The 17,307-nt window shown below is 37.5% G+C and overlaps 1 long non-coding RNA gene across 1 annotated transcript; it reads left to right on the top strand.

The window, feature by feature from the left end:
- Positions 1 to 4,824: 4,824 nt before the first annotated feature.
- Positions 4,825 to 8,413, top strand: LOC140947557 (uncharacterized). The gene is made up of 3 exons (XR_012166984.1): positions 4,825 to 4,983; positions 6,920 to 7,519; positions 8,099 to 8,413. It is a non-coding gene; the product is annotated as an uncharacterized lncRNA (long non-coding RNA).
- Positions 8,414 to 17,307: the final 8,894 nt, after the last annotated feature.

Here is a 17,307-nt window from a genome sequence, read left to right as displayed (position 1 = left end):
CAACGACTTTTCTTGAGCGACGCACGTCGGTTGTTAACCGGAAATGGACTTTTTGCAATTTTGGGGCGGTGATTTCGAACAAATTCTTCAGCCAATTTTCTCTATGAAACTAAAAACAATTAGCAATTCAAATCTGGTATATAGCGTCAAGGCATGTGGAGAGGGAAAAGGACTGATATCTGGTTGACAGGCGTCGGTCAAAAAACGTCGTTGCTTAAACTCATAAGAGACTGCTAGCAGTCTGGTTGCGCTCCCAATGCATAATTTGCAAGAGCAATGTCAAACTTTGTTTCATGTGACGGTGAGTTTGTCCTTAATTTCAGCTTCAAAATTAGATAATAATAACCTTTATTTATTACCTTTGGCGATAAGAATTACGGTAATATTACAATAAAAATTCAAAACACTACATATTATATATACATATCAAATTAAGTTAAGATTAGCACCTCTAGGAATAAATGATTGTTTGTGCCTAACAGTGCGTGATACAGGTATTCTGAGGTGCGCTGGGTTAGTCTTACAAGATCTTAGATTATGGCCATGATCCACTGGCTTTTCTAAAAAACGTTTACAAGGATGTGCTTCAGATTCTAGGATACGTTTAAATTCTTTCCTCGTCAAATTCCGACGCCTAGTTACATGTGACTCAACAGTATCCCTAGGGAGACCAATGACATTTAGACATCTATTCTGCACTCTCTGTAGATCTTCTTCGAGGTAAATGGGCAGCCCTCCCCAGACAGGCGAGGCATATTCTAAAACAGGTCTAATCTTAGTGATGTAAGTTGTAAGACCAATGTCCCTAGGGAGATGGGCTGTTCTACAGACCCTAAGATAGTGGATCCGTTTACACGCTTTGCTGACAATACTTGAGACGACAAGATCTTACCGACATTCTCCAAATATGTGGTATGCGCGAAATAAAGTCAGAACGGAAAAATATTTTGAATGAATAGTAATTCTTGTCGTTGTTGGAAATCTCTGAATAATAATAATAATAATGATAATAATAATAATAATAATAATAAACTTTATTCAAGTGTCGTGTAAGTTTAGCATGGTGTTGCTTATTGGGAACACCGTAACACAAGTAACAAAAAACAACTAACATATAGATACTATAAGTAATAGAAATATAGAGTTATGTGTATATGCACAATGCTAAAAAATTGTAGGATTATAGTTTAAGAATGACATAGAAAAAACAGTTGGACATTTCTCGAGCAAAAAACTGTTTCCAGGTCCATTTTATTAATTTGTTTTTCAAAACTGTTCAAGTCACCTTGTGTCCGTACATTTCCGGGAATTTTCGCCATAATATAAGGCCTATCTGACAGAATGTTTTCCATAGGTTACTGTATTATATCTCGGTATAACAAAGTCTGACGTACGTAAATTATAGTTAGTTTCCATTGTTTGGAATAATTCAGAATGTCCCCACTCGGTTCATCAGGGGGATGTCTAAAAAATGTGTGTAATTCCGGATCAGTATAAGACTCTGGTATACTTCCCACCCACTAACCCTCCCTTAACCCAACTACGACATTTTCGCTAAAACCAGTAGTAGATCGAATAACGAGGGCTATCACCTTTTCCCGCCAAAATGACGCTTGTTCACTGGCGCGCACTACTTAGTGTTGCAATGGAGAAACTCTCGTCAGAGTAGTTCTCGTAGTCGACCTCGTCTTAAAATCTAAAGATCTCTATGAGTAAACGAATTAGAGCCATTTGAAAATACTGGGGTTTTTTTATAACTACAGTCGCTAATAAGACCAATGTCTATCCTATGCCCTTGATATAATACGTTCTGGGCAAGAAAAGAAAAAGAGAAATTTGGCAAAGTGGGGGCCGAACAGTGCCGTAGCAAAAACCAGGGAAGACCTTGGTCACCATGTTAGAGCTGTCATAGAAAACAGCAGCAGTAGGATGAACGTGTACTGACAACTTCAGCGGTGACAAGTGTGAAAGTGTAAAGTGTGAAGGGTGCAAAGTGTGAAGCGTGCAAAGTGTGAAGCGTGCAAAGTGTAAATCCTAGTTTGAACTGTACAAATCGAGCGTTATCGTTTACTGAGTGTTTATAACCAGAACTTATTAAATATGCGGTTACTGAACCAGGCTCGTCAAATTTTATTTACGATCACATCGGAATATTGGTTTTCAACCAAAACTGTTTGAGTATACTAAAATTTTAAAACGTGGCTTGCCATTAAACTGGCTAGACATGACACGCCTCTCCGGGAAGCGTTTTCAGTATTGCTACTCTAAAAGGGTCTAAAAGGAAGGCCACCTCAAATTACGTCCATAAAGATACTAATAGTATCATTGCATTTCCGAAGTACACGGTTTATATTAAACAATTTTTAATGTTGCCTCAGGTACTTGTCGTAAATTGAATGCTTGTAAATCAATCTCACATCGCCTTCCAGTCCACAGGAAATAGATAACACAGATGGTTCCTTGGATAAAATTATATGAGACTTAATGGAGTCGCGACGTGACATGTCAGAGTCCTGCCTCACGACCAATTCATCATCAGTGACCATGTTATTTCGTAAAAAAAAACGTATTAAACTTAGTCAGTTATCTTCGTATTCAAAACCTCGTTAGTACAAGGTCGGTGGTTTATAATTTGCCGCATAAACAGCCCACCCGCCTCGCATGCGTGGTGATCTTGTTTCAGTTTCGCTTTCAATCTATCTGCCAGAAAAACTCTCAAATTATTATTCAGTTGTCAAAATTAACAGGAAAGTACATCTAATGTCCCTTTCACTTCAAAGGAACATTAATTAAACTCGAGGTTTCACAAAATGACATTCAACGTCAGAAAACTGAATGAATGACTTTAGTTCAAGTGAGCTTTAACTTGTTGCTGGATTTGCACAAGATGTTTGGTGGGCAAAACTCGGAAAGCAACTATATAAAAAAGTTTCAAACCGCATCTAACTAAATAATCAGACTTTTAAAGCTTTGATGTAAATAGAACGTAATTAGTTTTAAGCTTCAGAAGTTAAAAAAAAAAAGGAAAGAAAATGCTTACAAAACGGAATTCGTGCTCTTCACATTTCTATAGCCTTTCGACCCACTGAGCACGTGTTTCTAACTCTCTATCCTTAGATTCAGTTCAAATCTTACTCCTCATCTGGTTTTACTACAGCGTGGAGCGCATGTATTGCAAGTTAATCAAAAGTATATCAAGGAAATAAAGATTGTTATACTCGCTGAATGTACTTACTTATTTTAAACAAACCTGTATTAAGCAAGCGGTGAGCAAGTACGTAAACAAGGAAACTATTTTTAGGCCTCGTGCTTGGAGGTTTCACTTGTACTGCCGTTCGAATAACGCGAAGGCCTGGCCGTTTGTAAGGTAAAGGTAGTACCTTCTTCCCCCGAGTACTGGCTGGGCCCGGGGATCGAGTCTGCGACCTCCAGCGCTGCAGATAAGAGCTCTAGCGACTGAGCTAATCCCGCCGCAGCGGAAAACGACACGAGAATACCCCAGCAGAAAGGGACAAAAACTATATTATGAAAATAATTTGGAAGTTTTTTACTAACTTTTGTCTTTCATATTTTAAGTATTGTCTTTAAATCTCATTCAATTTTAGCCTGCTTCAAAGTTGTTTTGAAAGGCGCATCAGAATCGTCACAGAATATTCATGTTCACCTGGACTGCCAAAATTTTTTTTAAAAAAAATTAAAAAAGGGAAAAACAGTGACTTAGAATTTTTTTTAAAGCAGTTTCTTAAACAATCCTTTTGTTTCTATCTTTATTTACTATCCCTCAACCAAAAACAAGGTATAGCTGAGTTATTTTGTGAGCATCTTATTTGTTTAGACTACACATTAAATGGATGCAATTATTAGATAAAATTACCCAACAACTTTACACTGGGTTATTTAAAATTCATACAAGGATCCCAGTTTCCCCTTAGATTAGACTGCTAACATGGTATAGTCCTTGTTGTTTGGGTTGATTCATTTAACTCTTCGTCAATGTTCAAAAATGTCTTCCATTTCTTTTTACTTGATCCTAGCTGTAAAATAAGTTGCTTTTCTCCCCGGCTTCTGGTGAAATCCACTGAAATCTTAATTAATAGCCCAAAAAAGCCGAGAAGTAAATATTTAACTGTTTCATTTTAAAGAAGTATAGAAAGGAAGGCTTGAGAACCACGTCAACAAAGAACAAAACTGAATATGTGTCATTGTTGAGTGGGAAAACTATTAATTATTAAGATTATTTATTAAAAGAAGTAATTGTGTAGAAACGTTTATTTTGGCCCCTTGAATAGTTCGAGCCATGGGCTTTGATAAAAAGAAGCAAAGTTCCTTTAAAGTTCTTATGCAACGTGTGTTCTATGAATTTACTGTACGGTGTCAAATTCGTCATTTTCATAGAGTCGATAGTGATTATAATTATTTGTAGTTTGGGAAATGTTCACTCTAGTTTTCCAAAGCAGAGTGTATAATATGGCTTCCGAACATTTTCCAAGCCTACAAAACACTTATCGCCAGTACAATAGAATCAACAATTCATTTCCTAACCAGTTCGTGTTTTCTTCAATTTATGCCCTGCCTTAGGCATTTTAGGAACCAACACACTTAAACAATTCGAAGAGAATTATTACAACACATCTAATAAAAAAAGGCTGACAAATATTTTCCGTCTTAAACACCTTTCTTGATATGTCATTAAGTCAGCAACCCCCGTATTGGCTGGCTAATTAATTTTTTGATCCAATAGCAACGAGTGTTTTAATTTTTTCCCACTTAGTTTACCGGTAAAAAGCGACTCATCCATTCTGTTTCGTCTCCTAAGGCAATAACCTAATTAGCGCCTTTTCAGAGAAACAGCTTTACAGGTGGATTCATTTCCGTTCTCGGTTATCTGAAAAGGGTGTTCAATGAACGGTAATTTCATTGATGAACTCATAACTAAGAGTCTAGTTTCTGAGGAGCTGAATTTATCATAGACCTCATAATAACGTAAGTATGCAGCTTTATTTACGAAAATTTAATAACAGTAAATTACCCACGGAGATTCAGAGGCTCTGAACGCCATAATTTGCTTAACTTATACATTGGCCCGTAAGGAAAATCGTTAAAACTCAACTTTCATTTGTTCGTTTAAACACACATCATCCGCCACTAATTAATTGAGGTTAAGATAGGTATAAGTGGGAGGAGATGATAAATTAGATAATTGAAGTAACTGCTCCATCTTTAACTCAGATTGGGAACCGTTTAATGCCATTTAGAAACTGAATCCTGAAACGGGCTATAACTTGTGCAAGTTACTAAAAAGAAACGAGAGCATCATGCACGTTAAATTGTGAATCTTCCACGACGCCACACGATATGACTAGGAGGCAGGTGATTTACAGTCGGGGGAACAAAGTTTAATCTCTTCACGAAAAACTCTTGATTGTACGTTCATGTCGCTCCTTACACTGTAAAGATTACTGTTCCTGTCTTCAAACAAAACGCAGCGCTTTAGAGTGCTTGGCGTCCCGAAATGAAGTATTCTGCGTTTAAAGGAAAGAAATTATGTTTTTAACAATATAACAACAAGGTTTGAGTACATCTAGCATGTTTTGGCTGTCACCAAGGGAGTGAGAATGACCTGCTGAGAGTTTGCTCAACCTTAGAAAACTTTCACTCGCTTTTGGGTCCTTAAAACTGGTAACGGAATGAAAGGTGAACAGATGCGCCTGTTTAGTTCCAATTACACTTGAGTTAAGTTACAGATGTCCAGTGAAAAACCTTCTCCAAATCATATCTTGATCTGTTGTATACAACTTGATTCAGCGTGCTTAGACAAGAATCATGTGATTGAGGTGGGGGTTCGCTTCTTCGTTCACAAGGTTGAAAAAAGAGCCAAGTTTGTTGTCTTGGCTTTTTCTGAGTATTAGGGGCTGTCTAGTTTTCCCCCTTTTTCTAGAACCAACATATATTTGAAACATACCTAGTTTCGATTTGTCAAGCAAGATTATAGTATGATCACTATGATGATGATGATGATGATGATAGCTCGTGATGATGTACTATCAGAATTATTCTTCATTAATATTATAACATTATCAATAATCATATGAAAGCCGAATACCATTCAAAATATTTCCAAGTTTAAAACATCCTTTGCTTTCTGTAAAGTTCCCTCCTCCAATTCGCCTGTTTCTCGACAGTTTCAGGATAAGAAGGGATGTTTATTCTAGTATAGATATACTTCATAAGCAGTTGTCATCCGTTGACTGGTATTTTTGTATGTTCTTGTTAATATGTTTTTGAGGCATTAGTTGGCTCTTTTTCTACTTCGTATAACTTGTGAAACCTTTTCCCACTTCTCCAGCTCTTCGAAAATTTCTTTGCGTGAAGTGTGCACGTCCCTTTTTCTGTCGATATCATTACGATCGACGTCAATCCTATCGATACCGGCAAATATCTTCCTAATTTGGTCAACGCCAGCTGGTTATGAAGAAATTGCAGGGGGATTTGAGCCAACCAGAAACGGAGAAACATTTCAAATGAATAATAATTATGTTTATGATTGTGATTATGATAATAATTATCATACTAGTTTTGACTTTGATAATAATCATAATGATGAAGTTGAATGACTAATTGATTGATTGATTGATTGATTGATAGATTAAACGACTGAGTGATTGATTACTGATTGATTGATTGATTGATTGATTGATTGACTGATTGAACAACTGAGTGATTGATTACTGACTGGTTGATTGATTGATTGATTGATTGATTGATTGACTGATTGAAAGACTCTGTGATTGATTACTGACTGGTTGATTGATTGATTGATTGATTGATTGATTGATTGATTGATTGATTGATTGACTGACTGACTGACTGATAGATAAATTAACAAGATACTGACAAATTCAGCTATATACATTTTCAGGTAAAAATGGGTACAGGCTCAGTCATTCTCCTAACTCTAATGCTTGTAGTAGTGGTAACAGCGGGCAAGCCTGAGTCATTAGAAAGCACAAAAGAAGAATCTTGTATATCATGGAGCTGCGCTAGAAAGCGAGTCCTTCAACTCAGCAAAGAGGAAAGCTCAGAAGAAAACGAAGACCGGTCTTTAGATTCTGATAAGTCCTGCATCAGCTGGAGTTGTAGGCGAGAAATGATGCTTCGAAACAGGTTCCTAGATGCACAAAGGGCGGCAGCCCATGCTGAACCAGCAGTAAAAAAGTCTAGTGAAGTCGACGCAGACGAAACACCGTGCATTTCAGGACCGTGCGGACGCAAAAAACGAGAGACCCAACGTTTATCCAAACTACAGCCACAAGTTGTTAAAGACCCGGCGTGTCTCACAAAAGACTGTCGAACTGGGAAGCGATCGCTCAAGAAACGTAGCGACAAAGAAAATACCGCTCTTATGGAAAAACTCCGGTTCGTTGCCAGCTCTAAGGAAAAGCTTGACGACCCTGGCTGTATAGCATGGCATTGTAACGCTGGGAAACGACGATAACTTGTGGCAGCAGTTGAATGACAGGTACTTTAAGAACACATCATTATTGTTTTTATTATTATTATTAACACGTTATTTTCTGTCATTGTCACACGACTCAAAGGAGACGTAAGACGTCGGACGTAAGCAGACGTAATTTTACCCCGCTAAGTAACGTCCGCGAAGCAGCTCCCATATCCTCGTTCTGGGCCCCAAGCGGGCTCACCGGAATGCATTTCAAATTTTCCTTCAACATGATTGGCAAATCGACAATGGCATTTTTGACAGACCAATCATGGCGCGCACTCAAATCCGGGTACACAGCTGGGGCCCAGAACAAGGCAGACAAACTTAACCAGAAGTTTAGTTCCGTCTGTGTCGCAGGCTACCTATTTTGTCGCCTACGGAAGACGGTCTGTTTATGCATACGTGCTCATGCGCACTAGTTTAAACCATGCCCTTGGGGGACATCGACGGTTCCACTACATCTCACCACCCCATCCCCCTTACCTATGTATTTGGTATGAAAAAGTCATTGAACTGCCCGCCGCTAACAGACAACGATATTTTGCTCGGACCTGTTCACTAACTGTTTAATACTTTTTTATTTATTTCTTTTTTCAGAACCAAGATCACTCTTGATTTCCTGTTGTTATTATGCTTCTCCAGGAATGTTAACTTTTGGTTTTCGGAAATGCAGTTTGAAGAACTAATGTTAAACGACGTGTGATGCACCAAACGATTTCTACAAAATGTTGTTCAAGACACTCGGCTTAATTTCATTCTAAAATGCAGCTAAAATAGGCAAGGACGATAGACCTGAAGGAAATATATTGTATCACAAGGAAAAAATAACACTTAGGAAACTGAATATTAAGAGTTTTAAGTTATTTTACCGCAGAGCACGTAAGGTAAATAAAAAAACAAACTGAGAAACTATGTTATTGTTGTTGTTGCTGCTGCTGTTGTTGTTATTGTAGCTAGTCTCCCACTCTAAACCCAGCCCTTCTCTTGACCATTCCCCTCAGGTAAGGAAAAAGGAAATGCTACTTTAGGCATTTTCCCTTAATATAGGGCACTAAGATTACATTATTTTTATTGATCCATTCTTTTACTGCTTGTTAGATCTATAAAAGCACTTCTTTCAAAGCGATAATAATTTTCTTTGCGAGGGTCTTTTGCGAGGGTCAAATTTCTAGTTTTGGATGAAAGTTTAAGTGCAGATCAAATGTTGCGTTCACATGTGCCGAAATATGATTCCTATTTCAGTCGGCTAAAATAATGAAATGCAGTATTTGACTTAATGGTGACACATATTAGGATGCGCATGCGCGGAATTAAAGGATAAATTTTGAAAAAGCTGGCCCAACTTTTCAGTTCTCGACTAAAGTAAACTTAAGTCTTGTTTCGTCTTACAGTATGGACGTTCTCTTGTGACCTTCTCTTCTAATTTTACTTCAGTTCTCCTTCTCTACAAAGAGCAGCTCTTATATTCAAGCAAATAGAAGCGAGATAAATGGATAGGGCAAGGTTTTCTACTCATAATATGTTAGGGAGTTCCAGCTAAAGGTGATGTTACAGGGGACAATTCGCAACGACGATTTTTAGTGCAACACAGGGTTGCAATGTTGGAACAATGTTGTAACAATTCTGAACAATGTCGCAACAATATTGCGAATCGTCTCGTGTAACATCGCCTTAAGGTGGCGCCCTAGAGTAAATTGACCGTGCGCAGCCTGAGCACTAGTATGTTTTTCCACTTTAAAATGTTTAGCAATAACGTTAATATATAGTGGCAAAGTTTAAAGACACTTCACCTAGGGAAATAAGAAATATTAAGAAAAAATGATCAAAAATGACAAAATTACTGCCCGTCTAAGGATGCGATGTTTCCATGGCAACGGCCTTTATCCAGAAAATGAAACTTGATAAAGGAGCCTTCATATATTGGTAACCTTAGCGGTGAATCTCGTGAACAAAATCGGAAAGACAAAGTAACTAGATTTCGTTCTGTAACGTATGCTAGATAGCTAGGGTTATTGGTAAATACTCTAGGGAGCCACCTTAAAAACGGAAAGCTTAAGCCGAATCAATATAAAGTGGATAGGAAACCTTGAGTTTCCTAAGTTTGATTAAATGAGAGGTAAAACTGATCATTACAATGGAAAAGTCGAGTTTGGAGACGAGATGTCCCACTCTCAAAAACCCTCATCAAAAAATGTAACGTCACGCGAAAGGAGAAATCAGCCAACTCTCCATCACGTGGTCCTAGATTTAAAAAATGTACAAGAAATATTATGAGAATGTACACAGTTCATATGGAGAAGGGTCCTTTGTTAATAACCAGCTAAAAGACTAATTCGTGACTCTGTACGTGATGCAGGAAAACCACACTTTTGATTTTATTAGTAAAAGCTTATTAGTAAATTAGTTGTTTTTCATGTTCCTTTCTTAGTAGTTACCACTTAGAAAGATCCAAAACCCTAATAGCTTCCTTCAAAAACGAGTAAGTGATTTATGTCGGTTAGTTTTTCAGCACAGTACCGTCGGCAAAAGTACCAATCCCCGCGCACACTTCACGTTTTATGTTTTAAATATTTTATCTTTACTAGTTCCGCAATGATACATTAAGCTAAATCAGGTTAAATAATGGCTTCATTTTCTAAATCGTTATAAGGATTTATCGAACTTTCATTAATTATCATATAATTCTTACCCATGACAATTTCGAATTAAATTTCGAATTAAATTCGGAACAAGTGAAATATAAATGTGACGTTTGAACCGGGCCTTAAGAGAGGACAGCCTCTTAAAACAAGGATCCCGTAAAAAATGGAAGCAGGAGTGACGGTTAGGATAATGTGTTTTAAGACTGACCCGATTTTTGTCTTTTTTTTTTTTTTTTTTTAAGCGGGTAGAGCTTGTAGAGCAGAGCTTGATCGTTTTCCTTTAAATATCACAATCAATCAAAAATTCTCAAATACATTTTGTATATAAAGTCTAAAGACGAGAAATCTCTCGTCAAAACAGCTTCTTTAATGTCATTCGACTTACACTGTAATGGCAGACATGGCTTCCACTCTTATTTATTGAATATGTCCCAATACTTTAAGCTTCCTGACTTTAACCCTGATTTATTAGATATAGCTATGGTAAAAAGCTATGTAAGTTCAATGAAACAGGAATATATCTCATATTGGCAAAACACCCTTCAACATTCTCAAAAACTTGAATTTTATAGATCTTTTAAAACCGATCATAACTCCTCTAGTTACTTAGACTTAACAAGAGGAACAGCTGGGAGAAGGGCTTTAGTAAAACTACGAATAAGCAGTCACAAACTAATGATAGAAATAGGCAGAGACAATTAAACTACGAAGGATAATAGGCATTGCCCTTTTTGTGGATGCAATGTGATAGAAGACGAAGTTCACTTTCTTTTTCAGTGTCCTAGTGATAGTCAAGACTCTGATTCCAAATATTATCCAGTTACCTATAAACAGTTTGATCAATAAACTGATGAACTCTTCTAATTACTTTATCAATATACAATTTATAAAATACATTTCAGCTTGTTTTGATGTTCGTGACAAATTAATATCAAAGTACTTACGTAATAGGCCACTTGCACTAAGAGGTCACGTAGCCAACGCTTCCTTTAAACAATGAGTTGGAATCTTGCTGATGCCAAAACTTGATAGAGCACATAAAAATTATCTTATACCCGAAATTTGAGAGGAAACGCATTTAAGGGAGAGACTTTATGGCACTTTGATTTTTCAACAAAGTAGTATGATTTGCATTGGCCGCCATGTTGGAGGGCATACTCTTGCCCTCCAACATGGCGGCGAAAGCTACTTTTTGCGTAGATCTTGTTAAATGTTTGATAGTTACGCTCAGATGTGCTGTGCTGTAAACGTTCCCAAATCAACTTTTCAACATTTTCCTTGAAGTTTAAGTGCAACGGTAGAAAGACTGAGGTAATTCATAATTTTAAAAATCACATTTTGGTCACGTGACCAGCTACGAACTTACTCATTTTAAGAAAATGGTGCGGGTTTGAAAAACCAAATTACTATTATTTTATTAAAGATATGACCCACTAATCGTTTTTTGAAGAAAAAATCATATAACTTTCATTTTCATAAAAACGATGTCACATGAACTCTTGTCATTCTGATTCCTAAACATAGCTTTTGCAATACTGTACGTGTTTGTATGGTCATGCAAATAAAGCTCGTGGTTGGTTGTGTTTTGGGGGAAATGATGTTGATTTGGAAAGAAACTAAATTAGGCTACAAGAGGTATAAACCGCATAAACCAATTAGTCTTAAAGGCACCTTGACGTGGTAATGGACTATCTGATATACTAGGCCGGCACTTCATATTTTAATTTTTAACAACCCAAATCTAATATTTTTAATTTTCCATCCCTTCAAACCCAATCTTCAGTTATATTTACATTAAAAACATTCCAAAAATTCGGCAAAAATTATTCAACCGGAGGAGTCTTCTTCGTCATTTTTTGATTGAATAAAATCTTGGCTAGGTAATGTATTTCGATTTAGTAGTAAGAAAAAGGGCGAAAATAAACGAAAAGCAATGCTTTTAACCGGAGCGCATCAGAGTCATGGTTGAAGCCATGAGGAAAAACAACAGATCATTGATATTTATGACGTAGTACATATTTGATCTTGGATTAATCAAAAACAAAGAATTAAATACTGTACAAAGTTGCGCCCAGTTGTTCAGTTTAAGGACAAGAATAGTTGTTGTTCTTTCTATCTCCCTTTTCAGGCAAAATGGGTAGATTGTCATTTGCTTTCCTAACTTTAATGTTTGTAAAATTAATGGCGGAGGCAGACGTCTTTCAATCAAAAGAAAACAATTATAGAGAAGAATCGCCGTGTCTAGGGAGGAGATGCGGTGGAAAGCGAGCCGTTCAACTTGATCAGGAGGAAAGTAAAAGGATGAACAAGATTCAACCTTCAGACGCCAAGACGAATTGCCTCAGCTGGGATTGTAAGAGAGAAATGTTGTTGCGAAGTAGGTTCCTGAATTCAGACAGGGCAGCCCTTGCGGCTGCGGCCAAAATAAAACCACTTAGCGCAGCTGAAGGAGACGAAGCAGCACAAGTAAGAAAGCTACAGCCACAAATGACAGTCGACGGAGAGCCCTGTCTCAGAAATGATTGTCGAACCAGGAAACGATCGATGAAGGAACGATTGAACGCAAGGAATACAGCTCTAAAGGAGAAACTGAAACTCCCGCTCGGGAACTGACGACGCTAACCTATAGTGTAAGTTTATGTTTTATTTGTTTCTTAATGCTTGTTAGTAGTAATTCGTCTTTTTTTTGATTCCTAGATTAATTTTTACCAAAAGCTCATTAGCCCATGTCAATACAATGTTATCAATCTTAAAATTTTTACTTAACCAAGGGCGTCTAAAACCAAACAACCAAACTCAAACATCAGAACTGACCGCCCGGGCGGCTCCTTTTAACAATGAAAGAGCCTTTTTGGCAGGGGTCAGTTAACCTTTACGCCCATAACTTCCGTACAGAATATTTTGGAATAGACTTATCTAATTGAACAGTCCTGATAAAAAGTGAAATTCTCTTTACGACTACTGCTCTGGCAAGCGCCTAGAGCTTCAACATTCAAGGACACTTTAATTTCATCGCAAAAATTCTGGTACTTTCCCGAAGATTGTCAAAAATTGCTGTGTGGACACTCTACAATCAATGCAAAAAAAAGAAATCGAGAGGAAATTGATTTTATATCCTTAAGTGTGATCTTAGTACTTTTTGTACTTTTTTACATGAAAGACACTCAGACCGCATTTTGGACCAATTTTCAGGAAACTATCCGAGGATATCACAAAAACAGCTTTTTACTCAGCGTAGTCCCCAGGCTTTTTCGGCTCGGTCATTCCTGGACTCTACCATGAGCTGTGACGTCACCGAGAGATACTCGCCCGCTCTCTCCCAGACGTCGCGCGGACAACGGATCAAAAGAGAACGCCTAGGAACTAGGCTGCTTTTCACTGGTTATCGCTTCTACACTCAGCTTCAAACTCAGATTTTCAACCGCAGAATTGCGACACTTTTTCTGTGATCATGGATCCTTCTTTCCTTCTTCTCCCCTTAAAAGCGAAGGCAAATATGAGCGTTTAATTTGTGGGTTTAGTTTATGTAGTTATTCTAAGTTAGCTGTAAATATTTATGCAATGTTTTTTTATCTACAGACTTCCGTCAGCGCGACCACGGGTTTTTATTGAGTTCAAATGACAGAGACAGAGAAGAAATGAAGCATACCACTGCAAAGCGAGATGAACCTGGGGTTGAGATCGAGTAGCTTGTTTGAAATTAATTATTTTCATCGTTAAAATCCGGCAGCTAAAACAGGAAATAAAATTAAAACAAATAACGCTTAAAGATATAAGTAACAACGTTTAAGACAGTTTTACACACTGTACATCAGAAAGATCTGTTTTAGCGCTAAAAATGGGGCCGTTTCGGTGAGAAAATTACAGTCCTATTTTTGAGTCTAATTTGGCTCCCTTAAATCAGGTCCAATACAGTCCAATTACCTATAGCTAATTTGGTCCCAAAGGCTGAAATGGGGCCTAGCGTGGGCTGGAATAGCCTTTTGATTGAGCTTTTTGGCCTAAATTGTGCACAAATAGCTCAAGCAAGGGCTGAATCAGACTTTGGCCTGCAGGGCTGATTTGAAACTTTGGAGCTGAAACAGATCTTTTTAATTTTCAGTGTAACGTAGATCGCTCTTTTTTTTTTAATAAATAAATAAATAAATAGCTAAGAAAACCTATTTTGGCTGGTTTGTTTTTGTTTTTTTATTTTATTTTATTTCAGCGAGAACATAATACTGTCGGTTACTTCTTCGGAAGCCGAAGGCATTAAATTTTTTAACGGCTCTTCGTTGTTGTGGGTCCCTTTTCGTGTTCTCTCCATTTTCTGTCCTGAGACGGGCGATAAAGTAATGTATTCCCACTGATTTTGTGGCTGTGCACAAATAAATTTTATCAAGTAACCATACCAATGAAACCTTTACCTTAGCCGGTGAATTTCAGTACTACAAGTTGTATTCTTATGCCAAGATCTTACAAAAAATTACCCGGAAAAGTCAAAGTCATCTGAGGAATCTAACGGGAATATTCCACTCCGGCTTCTACCCGGCTCGTTATCAAAATTCCTGTTTGAAATACTTTTTTTTTGCTAACTTGCAAGGTGTAATTTCAGAAATTAACAAAGGAAAACTCCCTTGAAGCTGCTTAATCAGAGGAAATAACAAACCGATTGGGAAAGTAATAACGGATGCCTTGAGCCTACGCTTGGATATTTTTTTTCTTTTTTTTTTTTTTTGGCATCTCTTTCCAGCCACGTTTCTCGGGAATAGCGATAAAATAGTATGAGATAAAACCAGTTAAACCACAACAGTTTTTTTCTTAGCTGCATCTTACATAACATCTTTGGCACTAAGTCGCCTAAAAAAGCTCTTCCACAACCCAAAAAAGGACAGGTTCTACCTGTAAATACAATCAGAGAATTAAACATTTTAATTGATTTCTTAAAGACCGTAAAATATTAGATTATACAACGCGTTTACTAAAGGATACGAAGGCGTTTGAGTAAAAAGGTTTCGAACGACTCTTTTTTTGAGCTCATGGTTGTGAATAACATAAAATGCATATATTAACATCATCTTTAAGATATTTTTTGTAAAAATAAACGTGTTGTTATAGACAGGATATTATTTCGGAAAAGATTTTATTTTAATTCTCGTACTTTTTAATTGTTAATGGCTAGAGAGACGCGCTCGTTAGTGGTAATTACTTTTCGTAAACTACGTCCAATTTTGACAAATTTATTAGCATCTACGCCATAGTTTTATTCGTCAAACTTGATTACGCAGATTGTGAAAGCTCAAGAACGTGAAGAAGTGGTATTGTTGATATCCCAGGCCAAGAGTTCGATTCTGATAGAAAGTCAAGTATATTTACTGTACAAACAGTAACAGTTCTCTGGTGGTAGAAAATCACCTGTTATATAATCACTGTATAATCACCTGTTTAGAGGTTAATAGTGATATAAAATGAAACTCTCATAACTAGCGAAAAAATAAGCGCGTAACTACTATTAGAGAGAACTGATATTTTCAGCTTACCACAAATAGCTACAAATCGCGTTTACCCACGGCAACAGGGCCGATAGTGAACTTACGCAAAAGGACGGGACAGGAAGAAGATGGCAAACCTTGTGTGACAGGTGTGAAAATAATTTTGTTTGAAATAACTTTTCGCCGCACTTCACTTTCCTTTAAACAGATCTTTTTGTAAAAGACCAGAAAACATTAATGTTAAGTGAAGATCACGACAAAACACGTATTAAGGAATCGCCCTGTCACGTTTGTCACACACGAGCGTCTTCCTGCCGTCCTGTGGCGTAAAGTTAGCATGACACAGCGATGGTCAAATTGATTTCCGTTGTGTTAATGTATCTCATCACGATAAAAAGCGAAAGGAAGAAAAAATATTGCTCATAATCCGACATCTGCGGCGAAAAAATAAGTTAGCTGTAGACCAAGCATAGAGAAGGCAATTTGTTAACGTTGTGACAAGGTGAGCGGAGAATGTTTAGTTTTTTTCAAGGCTTTCTTTTCATCTTTGAATTTCTATTGTTTCTCTTCAAACCGCCGAGGGGGCAAATGCTGACTGCGATATTCACTCACAAACAAAATGAATCTTTCTGAAAGCTCACAAAAGGCTATTTGTCACATTTTCTTGGCAATTTGACTCGACGAAGGTTTTTGGCACCCTTATAGTTCAATTTTTCTTTTTGTTCTGTTTTTCTTTGAAAACCACGTTTAATGTGCTTCAGTTCAAATTTTCTTTCCCGAGTTCACGCCAACGTGTTTAAAGCCTGACCAAATAAATCTTTCCACATTCAGCTGAGAAGGAGAAACCCAAAGAACTCGCGTATTTCAATCTGCTATTTCATGGTGACTACTCACAAACTTGGCCTGCGCGGAAGAGGGCATCTCACCATGAGAAATATTGAAAAACTGCGTGTGACAGTTTCTTTCTAGTAAGATAAATTTCACGTGGGACACAAGCATTGAAACGTCACGAAAGCGGCCATGATAGTTATAGGGGGTTTCGGAATCCCACGTTCAAACGATTTATTAGTAGACTGGTTCTGAAATTTCCCGCGTAACAAAGGTACTGCGGAAAACTAAATCGATACGTTGACATCGCTATGTAACTTCACGATCGAATAGTATATTCAGCTTAACAGAACAATGTTCCAAGAGCAAGCGTGGAGCAGGAAAAACCAGAAACAATTGAAACTGTCTTTTCGAAAATTAAGCTATGAAGGAACTAATCGGCTTTATTCCGGCCGATTAACTTTTCAGATAAATTTTGATGGCTTGGAAAATCGATTGAATTAAAGCATTTGGTTTAAGTATAGTAATTACAATTATTTATATGTCCCTTCTTAATGTTGACATACACAATCTGCAGATGTTGCATGGCGAAGGTCAAATTATATTTACAGTCATCATAGTGCTGGTGATGGTATCGACTTCAACGTCGCTTCCCGCCAGCTACCAACCAGGATATGACGGCTATCAACCAGCGGGATATCGCGGAAGAATTAAGAAGGAGCCGCCATTCTACTACCCTCAGCTGCAGTATGTACCAATGATCAGAAAAGGCAGGGACTACAATAAGCCCGCTTATAACTATGCCGCGGACAAAGGGCCAAGGAGCTACTATGAACCAATTAGCGAGTAGCATCATTACCAAGAA

This window comes from Porites lutea, chromosome 9 (genome assembly GCF_958299795.1).
Source record: "Porites lutea chromosome 9, jaPorLute2.1, whole genome shotgun sequence".
In the NCBI taxonomy this organism is placed as follows: Eukaryota; Metazoa; Cnidaria; class Anthozoa; order Scleractinia; family Poritidae; genus Porites; species Porites lutea.
Note: the sequence above shows the minus strand (reverse complement) of the source record. Positions and strands in the feature narration are given on the sequence as shown.